Below are 16,329 nucleotides of genomic sequence, written 5' to 3'. Positions count from 1 at the left end.
CCACGACTACATGGGAGATTCCCCGCAAATTCACCCCATAAAATAACCAAACACATTTTAGGAAATGCCTGGCCATAAAGGACGGCCCTCACCTTTCCCCAGAGCTGGTCTGGTCCCTGTGTCAGGATAACGTCCCACTAGGCTGGTTTGTCTCTTAGAAAAGAAAAAGAGAATTAGGTTCTGAGGACAAAAAAAGCTGCATCCTCATCTGGTGCTGGGGGTCCCTTGTCCAGCTACAAAAACAGCACTGGGGTCAGCCTACAGAACTGCCGCAAGCCCCACGGAAGTCTCAGGCAGACCACACACTCGCTGGCGAGCCTCCTCATCCAGCAGGGAGCCAGCAGGACAGAGGGGGAGTGAGCACCACAGAGGGTAGAGGAGAGAGGTGGGCAAGCAGAGAGAGAGGGAGCAGACGAAGCCAGGGAAGTGGGCGTCTGAGGCCAAGCAGGAAGATGGGGAGCACACAGACCTACCTGTTAAAGTCACCAGAGGCCCCAGACCTGAGAAACAATGGTATAGAAAGGGTATCCGGAGCAGAAAAAGACTGATTAGTAGGCCAGTAATTAGCTGTTACCTAATGCTGCATAGCTAAATGTCCATGACTTAGTGGTCTGAAACTGCAACAATCATTTATCATCTCTCACAGTTTCTGTGGGTCAGGAATTCACTAATGGTCTGGCTGGGTGATTCTGACTTGGAGTCTCCTACAGCCTGAATGTGGCCCCTGGAAAGCATGTGCTGGAATCGTAATCCCCAGTGCAACAGTGCTGGGAGGGGGCTACTGAGAGGTGATTAGACTGTGAGGGCTGTGCCCCCTTGAATGGATTAATTCTGTTACCATGAGAATGGGTTTGCTATCTCAGGAGTGGATTCATTATAAAAGAACAAGTTTGATCCTCCCTCTCTCTGTCTCTCTCTCCCTCCCCTCTCCCACCTTTTGCCATTCCACCATGGGATGATGCAGCAAGAAGGCCCTTGCCCCCAGTCTTGGACTTCCCAGCCTCCAGAACCATGAGCCAATAAATTTCTGTTGATTATAAATTGCCCAGTCTATGGAATTCTGTTATAGCAGCACAAAGCAGACTAAGAGGGCTGTAGTCAGATGTCAGCCTGGGCTGCCATCATTTGAAGTCTCTGCTGTGACTGGGGGATCCACTGCCAAGGCAGCCCTCACTGGCTGCTGAGCTGGTGCTGGCTGCTGGCAGGAGGCCATAGCGTCTCTCTGCATGGGCCTCCCCAGGGTTGCTTGGTCGTCCTTTTGGCATGTGGCTGGCTTCCCCCAGCATGAGTCACCCAAGAGAGCAAGGTGGGAGCTGAAGTGCCTTTTCTGACCCATCAACATTCTGCAGGACACAGAGGCCAGCCCTGATTGAATGTGGAAAGGACTGCATGAGAGTGTGGCTCAAGGAGGCCAGAACCATTGGCAGCCACCTGGGAGACTTGGCAATCACAAAGAGAGGGAGATAAGACATTGTATGGAAACTGTGAGTGGCTGTGTCAAGTTTATAATATTCCATAAACATGGGTAGAGGAAGATAAGGATGAGTGATTAGCAAGGGGAGGAGAAAAAATAGAAAGCAAACTTTGTGCTTCCACTAGACAGTGGTACCTGAAACTTTTTTTCTTTTTTTTTGAGACGGAGTCTTGCTCTGTCACCCAGGCTGGAGGGCAATGGCCCAATCTCAGCTCACTGCGAGTTCCGCCTCCCAGGTTTACGCCATTCTCCTGCCTCAGCCTCCCGAGTAGCTGGGACTACAGGCACCCGCCACCTCGCCCGGCTAATTTTTTGTATTTTAGTAGAGACAGGGTTTCACCGTGTTAGCCAGGATGGTCTCGATCTCCTGACCTCGTGATCCGCCCGTCTCGGCCTCCCAAAGTGCTGGGATTACAGGCTTGAGCCACCGCACCTGGCCAAACTTTTTCTTTTCTCACCTTCCTTGTTACTTTAAATGGTTTTAAATAATATCAGTAATGCATGCATGTATCTTCACAGTAAGAGTGTCTAACAAAGCCCTCCTTAACCAAACCACCTTGAATGCCACCCCTCCCCAGAGATCATCACTGTAACCACGCTGAGTCACAGGCCGGGACTTGCCCTCACAGCTTTCCTTTTACGTTGCAGTGTGTGTGTGTGTGTGTGTGTGTGTGTGTGTGTGTAGGAAATGAATTTCATTTCATGAAACATGTAATTCCATTTTGTATTTTTTGATGTAAATTGTATCATATCGTTGCTCTTAGAATTATTTTTCCATTTATCAATACGTCTTGGACATCATTGTATGCGGATGTATGTAAGTGGACCTCATTCTTTTTGACCACTGCATGGCATTCCACAGTGTGGCTACACCATGACTGTAACCATTTCCCTAATGAAAAATATCCAGGTGTTTTGCATTTTTTCTATTACTAGCAGTAAACCTTGTACGTGCATCTTTGTACACTTACTTCTAGACTATTATTTCTGAATATATATGTGTCTTCAGTTGTCAATTCTTAATTTTATTATGTTGTAATCAGTAAGTGTGACCTATATCATGATTTCTATTTTTTGGAGTTTGTTGATCATTTCTTTACAGTTTAACACGTGACCAATTTCTGTGACTCTGCTATGTATACTTGAAATAATATACACTCTCTGGTGGGTAAAAAGACCCATTAGCTATTATGTGATGTTTGTCTCTGTTATTCAAGAGTTTTGTTTATTTTTATCTTCTTGATCTCTGTCAGTTTCAAAAGCTGTGCATTAAAAATCTCACACGATAGCAGATTTTTAAATTTATCTTTGTATTTCTATCAGTTTCAATACAAGTTGCTAATATTTATTCACCGCTTGCTGGGTGTCAGGTCCTGTGATAAGGACTTAGCATATATTATCTCATCTGATCCTTACAACAGCCTGTAAGGGAGGCATTATTATTATCCTTGTTTTCAGATGAAAACCCAAAACAAAGAGGAACCTGATATCATATACCTAAAAAGTAGCAGAGTTGAGACTTAACCTACTTTTGGCTCTAAGTATGCAGCACGGACCACACATCATAATTGCTTTTCCTGGAGCCCTGCTCTTATTTTATGTAGCCCTGAGAAAGAAAGAAAAAAGCTGCCAATTTCTATGACACAATGCTTTCTTATACATGAGAGTTTTATATTTATCGAAAAGTTCTTTTAGACATTTTTTTTTTTTTTTTTTTGAGACAGGATCTCGCTGTGTCACTCAGGCTGGAATGCAAGTGGTATCACGGCTCACTGCAGCCTCAGCCTTCTAGGCTCAAGCAATCCTCCTACCTCAGCCTCCTGAGTAGCTGGCACTACAGGTGCACATGACCATGCCTAGCTAACTTTTAAAATTTTTTTTGTGGAGAAGAGGTCTCACTATGTTGTCTAAGCTGGTCTCAAACTCCTGGGCTCAAGCAATCCTCCCACCTCAGCCTCCCAAAGTGCTGGGATTACAGGTGTGAGCCAATGAGTCACCATACCTGGCCTTTTAGACTTATTGATAAATCATTTTGTCATAGATTTCTCCTGAGCATATACAAAAAGGATACATATGTGTCCTAAGACTTGCTTCCTCCCAGAACCCGATGCCTCTGTGTCACTTTTGAATTAGAGCCAGCTCTGTCCCCTGAAGAGCATTGGGGATACAGGATTTATTTGAACGTGCTCCAGTATTGTCTCCAAGGTTTTCTTCCAAGGCATTCACATCCATTCACATCAGCACTGCTGCTTTATTGATGTTACCAAGAAATGTCAACAGAAATTAGGAATCACGGACACATGCTGTTTTGCTCTCGCTCTCAGCTGTGTGTTGAGAACGCAGTCGTAGGACAGCAGGGTGATGCAGGAGAGCTGCTGGCATCGGCAGAGAGAAATGGGAAGACAGCCACATCTTCAACTGAAGGCAAGCTGCCCAATGCATGGAGCCCCTAGGGCTGCCTGCACTTACATGAGCTGTTCAGACACCATGGACACCAAGGGTATTTGAGTGGTTGAAAGGTTGAAGATGATTCTACAGGATGGCAGCAGAACCAGGACCAGGGGAGCACCACCAAGGAAGACCTGGACACAGCCACCTGGGGGCAGGAACCACACCTCCTTCACTTTATGAGAAACAAATTCACTCGTCCAAACCCAAAGAATGGACTCAGAGACCCGGAGAACGGCAAAAGTGAGAATCTTAATGACAGTCTCGCAAGATCGTATATCTGACGGACAGGCGCACCCAGCACAGTTTCAACAAGCAAGTTATCCCCTAGTGCACAGGCCCCTCCCCCGGTTCCTCAAATGCCAAGTACTATGGGGGTCACAGTCTTCCTGGACGTCACCTATTGGTTGTTGGGTAGGGGTTTCAGGCATTTTCTTTAGAGTTGTCTTGCTGCATCTTGTTGCAGCCACAATGCATTGCAATCCTAGTTAGCTCAAGGGCTCCTCAAGTATTTGACTTATGACCTAAGTAACTGGGCAGGCTGATAAGAACAGACAAAGTGAGCTATTTTGCAGGCTAGTAAACTTTCATCTTAAACTAAACTTCTTTGGTTCTGGTGAGGGCAATTAAGGGGGCGATGGGCGACAAACATGCATCGGCTCTCCGAGCAGGGGCCTAGTATATCCTGTTTCTTCTGTAGTTTGCTGACCTAAACTGATTCAAGGCACTATGTCTTGGAAATAAACCACTATATACATTATTTACTTCAAGTTCATCATCATGTTCCCAGCGCTCAGCATAGTGTGGGAAACAGAGACAAGAGACAGCAATGGAGCCTTCAATGCTCTAACGGCCCCCAGATCGCTGTGTAAACTCCTCCTGCCCATCTGCCCTGATGTGGAGAGTGCCTGGCAGAGCTGTGTCAGGACTGGAATTTAGTGAGCAGGTCCATGGCATCCCCGCTCTTTTAGTGGAAGAAACTGCACCAGGACGACTATCTTTAGAGCTTCCCAAACCACACTGTTGTTACTCTGCCTTCTGTTTAAAATCTCTTGAAATTCACACTGCAATGGCACAGTCCCTCAAGTCTCTCCAAAAAAACTGGGGTACTTAGCCCCCCGTGATGGCAAGTGAAGAAGACTCCACCGCGTTCATGGGCAAATTATCCAAGCATTTATCAGCCCCTAGCTTGGAAATTCTTTGGCTGACGAGTTTCTGCCTCCTGGTCTGTCCACATTAGGAGAGGACTGGGCGGGGGCTTGGCCAAGGTGAAGTAGCTCCAGGAACGCTCGCAGAGACAAATCCTTTGCCCTTTTCTGTCCTCTCTCCTGCCAACACCCCACATGGGTATTTTGCTGAGGAATGAGCGTGACTTCACCAGCACGGGGATGTCCAGCATCTGTTGGCACATGTTTTCCGAGTGCTCCCCATCCCTCCCTGGTTCCAGAGTGGGTCATACAAAGCACAGAAAACCCTCTCTGTCTCAAGACAGTGTAGCTAGCAAGTCAAAACTAGCACCACTCATTAGATAGTGAGCAATTCAGTGCTAATTGACAGAAAATGGGTAAAAAAAAAAAGTTCACAATCATATTTTAAAGTAGTTTTATGAAAGTATAATATTCATACAAAATCATAAATGTACCAATCATAAATGTATAGCTCATTGAATTTTCACAAAATGTTTACACCCAGATCAAGAAGAGAAAATTATCAGAACCTACCAGCACCATCCCCCCCATGCAAGGATCCTACTGTCCTGGCTTCCAGCACCACAGCCTAGCTCTGTCCGTTTTTGAACATAGTGTAGCTGGAATCGTAGAATGTGAATGCCCTTCCTCCTGGCTTCTTCCACCCAATATTACGCTGGTGAACTCACAGGTGCTGGGGTTCACTCATTGCCGTAGATGTGTGGCATCCATTTATCCATGCTGCCCCATTGGTGGGCATTTGCCATCTCTCCCATTTGGGACTATTACAAACAGTTCTGCCCTGGAGGGCTTGGCGGCCACACATCCCCATGCCTGTTGCATGACTGTCCAGCCAAGGACTTGCTGGGTGCAGGGGGCACCTGTGGTCAGCTCTTGTGGATATCCCCAGCAGGTGCCCAGAGTGGTTGCCTCATGGTTCTATTTAGTGATCCTTATGACTTCAAATTTAAATAAAACTACCACCCAGGAGGGAAAACACACTACTACGGAGCACCTCATGTATCCTGGCATGAGACACAGCTCTCACCAGAGGACGGCATTGAGTAAAGGAAAGGAAAGCAGCCATGCAGTCACAGGTGCCCTTGAATTTCCCCTGGGAAGTCACTCGGAGGGGAGGGGGGGAGCGAGGAGACTGAAACTTCAGCTTTCAATAGACACAGCTGTGAAGACGATCCCATGTCCAGGAAACCTGGAGTGCCCCCAGAACATCTCTCATCATTAAGAAGGCAACGACAGGCTTCCATGCAGAGGCTGCCAGTAGCCAGGAGGGAAGGCTGTCTGGGCTCACGCTTGCCAGGCTGGGTGTTGGTCCACTCCCCACTGTTGTTTACATTGTTTATCATTCATTCTCATTCTCTCTCTCTCTCTCTCTTTCTCTCTCTCATTTCTCTTTCCCCAATTCTCTCTTCCCATCCCCACAACTTGTGTCATTGTATTTATAAAAGTCAAATAAGGTGACTCCATTTTATCATCCTCTTTTTCAAAGCTGATGCAGCTAAGGCTCAGAGAGGCTAAGCGGTTAGCCCAAGGTCACAGAGCATTCACACACACACACAACTCCCTGGCGCCTCAGGGCATGATCTTTCAGCTGTACCATCTCTCTACAAAGCCACCAGGATCATATAATGAAGAATGTAAAGAGACTCTCTTCCTACCAGAAAGTCCCTTAATGTGAGCAAACCCCTAGGACACCAGAAGGACTCTGTGAGATTTGCGTAGAAATCCCCTGATATTTCAGTTCTCCCAGTGAGTGGACACTATTTCTCATCAGGAGGCTTCGATGTCTCTAAATTTGCCCCCAGTGTTCTGAAAGGGGTAGATTACGCCTAGGAGTGACCAGCCAATTGTTAAAGAAGATTTCAGTCGAGGCTTTGCTTGTGAAGGTGCACTGCTCACAACTTAGCTTCCCCTGTACGGTTCACAAATGTGAAGGACCAAGCAGAGCATTTATGAGTACCAAGGCTGTGGCTCACTCTCAGGTCAGAGTTTTAATTGTCCACTGTCTGCATCTGAGTAAAGATGCATCCGTCAAGTCCTAACATGGAACCCAGATCAGAGCCTTTCTGCCCTGAGTAGGTCTTGATCCAGAGATCCAGTAAGGGCCCCTAGAAACAAGCATGAATGCCCCTGGTCCTTCCAAACTCCCCAGAAGCAGAGAGAGGGCACGCAGCTGGACTGGGTTGCTTTACCTAAGCTGTGGCTCATGGATGGGGTGCCTGCTGGCTGCCCCGACCAGTAAGGAGGGGACTGCTGTTCCGGAAAAGCACGGTCCTCTCCTCTGGCAAGTCCACCACCATATTCCAACAGGGTAAGCACAGTGGCACGCAGGGAGGGGAATAACCCAGTATCACAGGCAGCCCCAAAGAAAGGGCAGTGGGACGAGTGAGTGTGGTCTCCAGTTTTCTCACTGGAAGCCTACAGGCCTTCCAGGGCTGGGCTACCTGGAAGTACCAGACCTTTTAGTTTACATCACTAAAAACCAACCACATTCTTACATCTCAAAGAACTTGCACTTAAATCAAACTGCCAAAATATAATCAAGTTGCATGACTCTGATTTTAATTTAAGGCCTAAATTTCTCCAGTAGTGTAGGGAACACTCAGGTGACCAGTGTTGGGAGCCATATCACCAAGTGGCATTTGCTGGGGAAGCCAAAGTCCCCCAAAAGGAACTGGGCCTGGAGAACCTTATCAATATGTCATCAGTAACATTAACTGCCCCTTGATTAACCTTTTCCTCCACGACTCCTGTGACATTCTTTCCAACGGTTTTGAAGACAAAGCAAAGTGTGCTGCCAAGCCCTCTACAGGCTTCCTTGGGCATAGACAAGGCCACATAACATTTACTGCAACTTTAAGAAATTGTTTAATAGGAAAGGAATCTTCCTAAAAGCATTTTCTGATCATCATTAAAGAATTCAATCCCCTCTTTTAGCTTAGAGATAAATAAAGTCCTGATTACTGGAACAAAGTACCTTGAGAATTTCCCATTTATTCCCCGATGATATAATCCTCATGCCAATAAATTGACCATGTGATGTACATGCTCCTGTAATGCCACGTGTTAATGTCAGGGAATAAATTCACAATCTGATTTGATTTTTTTTGGAGGGGAGAGAACCTGAAATAACATAATGCAGACACATAATCAGCAGACACAAAATAAGCTGTTCATCCGATTTCACACACACTCACAACCAAACCTCACTTCTGAAATCACCATAATTACTTTTTCAAATAATTCATTTTTTAATGATTATAAAAGTCTGCATTCCTGTTGTGGAAAATATAGGAAATAAGAAAATAACAATCACCACTAAGCCTATGATCCACAAATAAGCCCTGTTAACATTTTTGGTCTATTGTATTTTAATACTTTTCAAAACATACATAATTTACAACCCAATATCACATTGTAGATGCAACTTGTACTGATTTTTTTTTCACTCTACATGCAATATCGTCAAAGTATGTCAAAATGTGGAAGGATATATGCTAAGGTGTTAGTGATAACCTCTGGGTGTTATTTTCTTATTTGCTTTACGCTTTATTGCCTATATTTTCTAATTTTCTATAATGCACATTCATTATTATGAAAAGATTATTTTTAAATTCAGAAAGATTATTTTCCATGGCTGCATACCATTACATCTTATGGATACACCCTGATCTACTTAATCTTTATCAAAATGGTGGACAGCTGCCCTTTCCAATATCTTGGGATGTGTTCATGTGGTTACATGTTTTTGTGAAATTTGCAAGAGTAAACTATAACCACAGTCATTTGAGACCACTCTAACTTCCCTCCTGCACATCTTTGCTGTCAGCTTGTACTGGGAGGAAGTTGAATTGAGGGCATTTATGGGACTCACCATCATTTCTCATTGTACCTGTTACTGCAGCCACCTTAGCATGGGGATGCTTTCAGGATGCTCCCAACATCAGCAAATCTATGAGGATTTAAGGGGATTCTAGGAAGATGGCAGCAGTGACATGGGTTTTGAATCTCCTTGAATCCTACACAAAAATAACATGGAAATTAGATAGTAAAACCAAAAACACATGGACAAATTCACAACAAAACTAGATGATACAGTCCCCACCCCCTAGGCCCTACATACAAGCAAGTGGGGGCGACCACCATGGCCACAGCCCTGCGTGATACCAGCATCTGCGTGGAGGGAGAAGAGGGAAGCAAGGGAAACCTGGGAAAAGGATGACTTGGGAAAGAATTCAGGACAAATGAAAATCATCTCAGAAATGAGGGCTAAACTGGAAGGAACACAAGAGCAAATAACAGGCAGTCAATGCACTGAGAGAAATAGGAGGAATTTGTTTTAGCTGTTAAGGACATAAAGGAAAAAATAAAAAGGACTTTTAAGGAAATGACAAGTAGGCAAAAATGATTCAGCATATAGGTAATAAAGTATCTAGAGAAAAAACCCGAAGTAAAATAGTAGAACAAATACTGAACTCTGCAATGGCAAAACAAAACAAAACAAAACGAACCAAAAAAACTTTCCCATAATTTAAAATTCAGGAAACAACAAAAAAGAGTTGAAACTACATTCTGAAAGAGCACAGTGAGTACCTGAGAATATCAACCCAAAGGACCAGCACCAAGACATAGGCTAGGAAAACTACTGAACTCTATTTTTTTATTTATTTATTTTTTATTTTATTTTATTTTTTTTATTTTTTGAGACGGAGTCTCTCTCTGTCGCCCGGGCTGGAGTGCAGTGGCCGGATCTCAGCTCACTGCAAGCTCCGCCTCCTGGGTTTACGCCATTCTCCTGCCTCAGCCTCCCGAGTGGCTGGGACTACAGGCGCCCGCCACCTCGCCCGGCTAGTTTTTTGTATTTTTTAGTAGAGACGGGGTTTCACCGTGTTAGCCAGGATGGTCTCGATCTCCTGACCTTGTGATTCGCCCGTCTCGGCCTCCCAAAGTGCTGGGATTACAGGCTTGAGCCACCGCGCCCGGCCGAAAACTACTGAACTCTAAAGACAAGAAAATGATTCCTTTGCGAATCTGGGTGGAATAGACATGAATAAACATAAAATCAAAGGGAGAGAAAATCTGATTACCATTCATGTGGAGAGCAACACTTACTCCAAAAGGAGATGGAGGAATCAATTCTGCAACCCAAGGAGCTGCTCTCGGTCAGTGCCATGGGGCTTCGTCTGTGCAGGGGGCACAGGCAGGCCTGGACGCCCATGTGTGGCAGCGTGATAAGGCCCGGAAGGGAACATCACACCCAGCCCAGACTGGCATGGAGCCACCAGTTGGACACCCGCATGGGAGCGTAAGCCAAGAGGGAATCCTCTAGGAGGAGTGGGCCAAGCCACACAAGTGCAGGGAGGAGAGAGGAGGGAGGAGGGAGAGCCACATTGTGTCATGCTGGAGTGAGTAGGTTTGTGGGGACTCGAATGGGCCCTTTCTACCAAAGCACAAGCATTCAGGACAACCATCACCAAGTTCAGCTGCAGTCCTAGCACCCTACTGCTGTCTGTTTTCACAGGAGCACCAGTCCAAAAAGTGTATCAAGGCACATGTACATAGAACTGTGACATGCAGTTTGGCTTTGGAAATCTTGAGCAATGCACCATGCCCAGGAAAACCGTAGATGTCCTTGACTGTCCTGTACCAGAATGACCAAATCATCGCCGCATCTGCACAGTCCCAGAAATAAAACCACCAACCTAGTTTTCAGCCAGCTCAGTTTTTAAGTTAGTAAATATACAGCTGTAAAGTTCAAAGTCATGAAAAACAAGGAAAGACTGAGTGACAAACGAAAGATTAAGGAGAGAGACGTGGTGACTAAATACTGCAGGGCATCCTGGATTCAATTCTGAAATGGAAAAATTACATTGGTGGGAAAAGTGGTGAAACCCAGCTGAAGTGTGTCATTTAGTAAATGGCATTGCACAGGGTGAATTCTTAGTTTTGATCAATGTCACATAGCTATGTAAGTTGCTAACATTTGGGGAAACTGGATAAAGGGTATTTGGGAACTTTGTACTATGCCTGAAACTCAGCTATAAATCTAAAATTATTTCAAAATATAAAGTTTAAAAAATAGCTAACACTTTGCAATAGTAGCACAGAAAAAAACAACTAGTTATTTGGCTGAATCAGTTTCTTTTTTACCTTTTCGATGGTCCTTAGAACATCACAAGGTACTGTGGGTGGGTCCCAAGTGTTCTGCCCCTGTGTTGAGGTCAGAGCTCTCCCTGGACTTGCCACTATGATCCCCTTAGCAAGGAACTGCTGGGGATGCCCAGGAGCTCTGGTACTGGTCCCTACTGTGGCCATGAACTCCCGCATGGAGAGAAGTCAGTGGGTGACACCTTCCTGGACTTTCCCTGTGCCTGTCCAGCCACTGTCCTCGACAGTTTTGCTCTCTGACTACAACTGGATGTGGGGATGTTGTTGATGCACTTGAAGGGTTGATGCCTCGCCCATCCTTTCTCACCCTGCAGCACAGTGCTGATGCAGCTAAGACCATGGCCCTGCCTTGCATGCCCACAAAACCACACCCACACCGTCCCAGAAGGTCTCCCTTAGTCTGGCACCAATGCAAACAGCTCAACACTGTCATCACGTCCTGGGCCTCCGACTCTGCCCCATTTGCTAACCTGGACCCTTGCCACGTCTTCTGGCTCCAGTCCCCAGATAGCAGAGCCTGACCCCAGCCAGATGCAGGCTGTCAACCCCGGAGGGAACCCAGGGGCAGGAGTAAGGCTGGGGAGGCAGAGCTGACAGAGGTGGGGTGGGATATTGAGTCAGCTCCTCTGTCTGCCTTTGGGAGTGTGTCTGAGAACAGTCCCGGGGAGGAAGGGGAGCATTCCCCCACTGGCCCCCGTGCATGGCTGGTCCAGGCCCCTGTGCGCTGGCTCACCACCGGCAATGCACACTCCATGACCAGGGAGCCCCACGCAGGAAGGCAGAGGCCATGCCAGGCCACATTACCTCTGGGCAAAGCTCTCAGAATCCTGCCAGCATGCAAGGAGAAACTGAGAGGATGGGCAGTGGGGAAGGCAGGGTCCAGGGCAGCTGCCCCATCCTCCCAACAGAGCAACTGCGAGTCTCTGAGGCATTCTCTGCCCAGGAACCCAGCCAAGCCCACATGAGGGCAGGTGGGAGGGCCAAGGGGCTAACACCCCCAGGGCAGCCTCAGCCGCTTAGTGTTAGTGGATCAAGACCCCAGCTTCCCCACCTGCCAGGTAAGACAATGCTGAGGTATGGTCCGCACATGGTCCTGGGGGTCCCTAGCAGGTGTGAGCCCCTGCTGCCCACAGTGGAAACCTGTGTCAATGAACACTCGCCGGCTGGCTTCCCTCCCTCCCACATCCCCTCCCCACAACTGCCTTCCAGGACCACATTCACCACTTGTACCCAATCCTACCCATAGGGACTGCTTTCAGAGAATCCATTTAAAACTGATTAAGTGGGCGTTGGAACCCTGCACTGTCTGATTCAGACCCAAAACGTTTAAACACAATGCCACTACCCTCGGTTGTTGGGAATGTTGGGTTATTCGTGGGTTCCATTTGGATACTGGCCCTGTGACGGCCACAGGACATGGGACGCCACCCATCCACTGATGCCACCTTTCTACCTCCTGCCCCAACAATGCCTCGGCAAAATGGGCACCAGAGACTCTGGGCACCTTCCGTGCTTCTCCAGATCCAGGGACCAGGGAGGAGGGAGACTGTCTTCACCTCTCTGCTCTGCAGCTTTAGATCCTGCAAGCCACACACCTTCCCTGTGGCTCCAAACCCCTCCACGGGTTTATCTCCCCCAAGGAAAAATCATCACGGAGTTCTTCCTTTTACACGCACTGGCTGCAGCCACAGCCTGGGGGACCAGGGCTGGACGGCGCCACAGGCAGGAGAGGGCCCGGACTCCCGAGTCACCTCCCGAGTCACCGGGGGAGGCTAATCAGGCCACGCTGACCTTCGCCTCCAGCACGGCCTCCGCTTCACTCCCTTCATGGGCCTGGGCATCATCTCTGGGCCTGGGCACACCCTAGGACAGTCAGAGGCGGCGGCTTCCATGCGCCTCCCTCCCTGGGGCCTCACCCCCTTAGTTCTCTCACTCCAAAACCTCCCGGACCCACCACTAAAAACCCTTCCTTTAAATCACCGGGGAGTAACAATGCGGCTGTCGCGGTGGTGGGTCATTTGGTTTTGGGTCGCGTGACCTCAGTGAGTGTGTCTCCATGGGGGAGCCGAGAGCGCTGATGTGCCCCCCGGATGCGGGAGGGTCCACTCCAGGATCGCTGCTCCTGGAAAACCGCTTCCTCAGTGAGGGTGCAGCCCAAGCCCCTCCAGTTGGGGGCTGGCGGGGGAGGGAAGGCACTGGAGGAGGAGGCCCAGAGGTGAGTCCGCAAAGCCAGGCTGCCAGGCTAACCACGCCCAGCTTCCGCCAGCCACCGACTAGGCTGCAGAGACGCTTCCAGAACATCATGCGGGTGCGCTGGCCGGCCCTGGGTGTCTGGGTCGAGGCCCCTCCAAGCCCACCTGGGAGAGCACTCCCGCCTCCCACTACCCGGGGTGCCCACCACCCCGGCCTCCGCCGTCGCTCCGCGACAGCACCCCCAGGGCCCGGCGTCCTGGGCCTCCGACTCTGCCCCGTTTGCTAACCCGGACCTTCGCCGCATCTTCCGGCTCCAGTATCCCCGGGAACCTCCTCCTTTTCATCGCTTCGACAAGACCTTCTGAGGCCACATCTCGAGGCAACATCTCTCTGTCCCCGCTTTGTTTGGCTCTCAAAATTGTGCTGTGCTCCCTCATCTCAACAGCGTTACGTTGATTTTCGAGCTCTTCCTGGCTCTCCCTGGCTCTCCCTGGGTCTTTGCTGGCGTCACTCGGTTCTCCGCGCATCCCCGTGCGCACGTGTTAGCTGTGCCAGCTCCGTGCGAGCTGCCGTTGTTAGGGTCGGTAGATTACAGCGAAGCTGCAGTTAGCAGCTCCTCTGCCTGGCCCTGCACACCGTGAGACCCCAGGCAGTGCCTGGGGCCGCCTGGGGAACAGAGGAGGGAAAAGCCAAACCCTGCAGAGGAAGGACTAGAGCTGGCAGCCAGGGCTGCAAAAGGAGAGAGAGGTGGGCAGTCCAGGCCTGGGATGAGCCAGCCTAAGCTCAAATCGCAGTGTCAATGGGCTGGTCACTTAGCCCTTTTAAGCCTCAATTTCCTCATCTCTAAAATGTGGATAATAACAGGATCCTCACAGGGCATCCAGAGGTGGAGGCTGTGCGATGAACCGAGCCCAGGCCTGTGGAGTTTTCTGTGCTCCCTGCTCTTGCTGTTGTCATCATTAGCCACCGTTTTTGCAAATCTCGGAAGCCTCTTAGACAGAAAACCAGCTGTTCTTGATGACCACTCGTGAAAGGAGAAGCAGATTTTTTAATCAGAATGATTCAAAGAACTTTCTCCCAGCAACAGTTGTTAAATCCAGGCCTTGGAATTTCTCCGAAAGAGAATTCTGCTGGGTGCCCTGCCTCACACCTGTAATCCCAGCACTTTGGGAAGCCGAGGTGGGAGGATTACTTGAGGCCAGGAGTTCAAGACCAGCCTGGGCAACACAGTGAGACCCGTATCTACAAAAAGATTAAAATAAAAATAAATTAGCAGAGTAAGGTAGCGCATGCCTGTAGCCCCAGCTACTCAGGAGGCTAAGGCGAGAGGATTGCTTAAGCCTAGGAGGTCAAGGCTTCAGTGAGCTATGATTGCACCACTGTGCTGCAGCTGGACAACAGAGTGAGACCCCGTCTGTAAAGAAAACAGTAAGTACAAATAAATAAAAGAAGATTCAGTATCATCAGGCTTGAGTGGTTCCTGAGAGAGAAAAGACCTAGATCATTCCTTAAGTTCCTCCTGGAGCCCCAATATCTTGATTCTGTGATTCTTCACATCTCCCTAATTAAATTGTCTGGTTTAATCCTCTCCTTGAGTCCTCTCCTCGGCCTCTGTCCTCCCCAGCCTTGCATCCATTCCATGCCCACCTTCCGTGCTGGGGATGACTTACTAACTGCCGGCTTGCAGATTCACAACCACTCAACAATATGCTGCACAGACAGACTGCCTTGCTCCATGGACACCCTCCTTTGTGTGAAGACCAACTGCTTATGGGCAGTTGGAATGTCTTCTAAGCAGACAAAAGGACTGCTCAAGTGTGCAACTATTTGGGGGCAGTGGCCACTCCCTCCACTGGTGGTTAAGGGCTGTGCTGCCTGGAGCCAGCTGCTGAGTCCTGAAGAAGAATAGAGCAGGCATGTGGACGCCACAAAAGCTGCCCAGCCCCGTGCCCCAGGCCAGCCCAGGACGCAGCACATCCTCAACATATGGGTCCCCGGGGGGTGTTCCCCTCATTTAACAATCATGACTTCCCCCTTCAGGAGACAACAAGATTTGGAAACCTTAAATGGGCTGTGTGACTAAATTAAATTCCCAAGGCAGCCAGAACCAAGACGCTAATTGCCTTGGCTCATGGTTCTTACCCTCCATGAGACAGATTGGCTCATTTTTCAGGCGACTAATTATTAATTTGAAGCCATGAATAGAAAGAGATGGGAAGGACCTGTCACCTCCGGCTTGGTGAATGCTAAAGCTTTGTCATTTGCAGGCACAGGAGAGTGCCGGCAGGCCTTTGAGTGAGCCAGGCGACAAGTCAGGGGTCCCATATGTACAAACTGCATCCTGGCATTGCTTCTGCTCTGTGCAACGTGGTGGGAGCCCACTTAGAATCAACTGCCAACATCAGAGTTCATGGGACACAAGGGCCATGTTATCTGAGGCCTCAACAAATTCAGACTTCGGAGAGATCTCCAAAGTTTGTATAAAAGTCTCTGCTGGTATAAAACAGTGTAATTCTGAGTTACACTGTCAGAATTTTAAAATGTTAAAGTTCTTTATACAACTTTAAACTTGTGTCCTAGCCGGGAGCAGGGGCTCACACTTATAATCCCAGCACTTTGGGAGGCCAAGGTGGGCGGATCACCTGAGGTCAGGAGTTCAAGACCAGCCTGGCCTATATGGTGAAATCCCTGCCTCTACTAAAAATGCAAAAATTAGCTAGGCATGGTGGCAGGCACCTGTAATCCCAGCTACTCAAGAGGCTGAGGCAGGAGAATTGCTTGAACCCAGGAGGTGGAGGTTGCAATGAGCCAAGATCACGCCACTGCACTCTAGCTTGGGTG

The 16,329-nt window shown here is 48.4% G+C and overlaps 1 long non-coding RNA gene across 1 annotated transcript; it reads right to left on the bottom strand.

The window, feature by feature from the left end:
- Window positions 1–5,507: 5,507 nt before the first annotated feature.
- LOC108522435 (uncharacterized) lies at window positions 5,508–9,837 on the bottom strand. Its single transcript, XR_001883471.1, has 2 exons — window positions 9,020–9,837; window positions 5,508–8,250 (listed from the first exon to the last, which is right to left on the bottom strand). It is a non-coding gene; the product is annotated as an uncharacterized LOC108522435 (long non-coding RNA).
- Window positions 9,838–16,329: the final 6,492 nt, after the last annotated feature.

Source organism: Rhinopithecus bieti, unplaced genomic scaffold, assembly GCF_001698545.2.
Source record: "Rhinopithecus bieti isolate Rb0 unplaced genomic scaffold, ASM169854v2 scaffold_56174, whole genome shotgun sequence".
Lineage (NCBI taxonomy): Eukaryota > Metazoa > Chordata > Mammalia > Primates > Cercopithecidae > Rhinopithecus > Rhinopithecus bieti.
The sequence above is the reverse complement of the archived record's forward strand: the minus strand, read 5'-3'. Positions and strand labels throughout refer to the sequence as shown.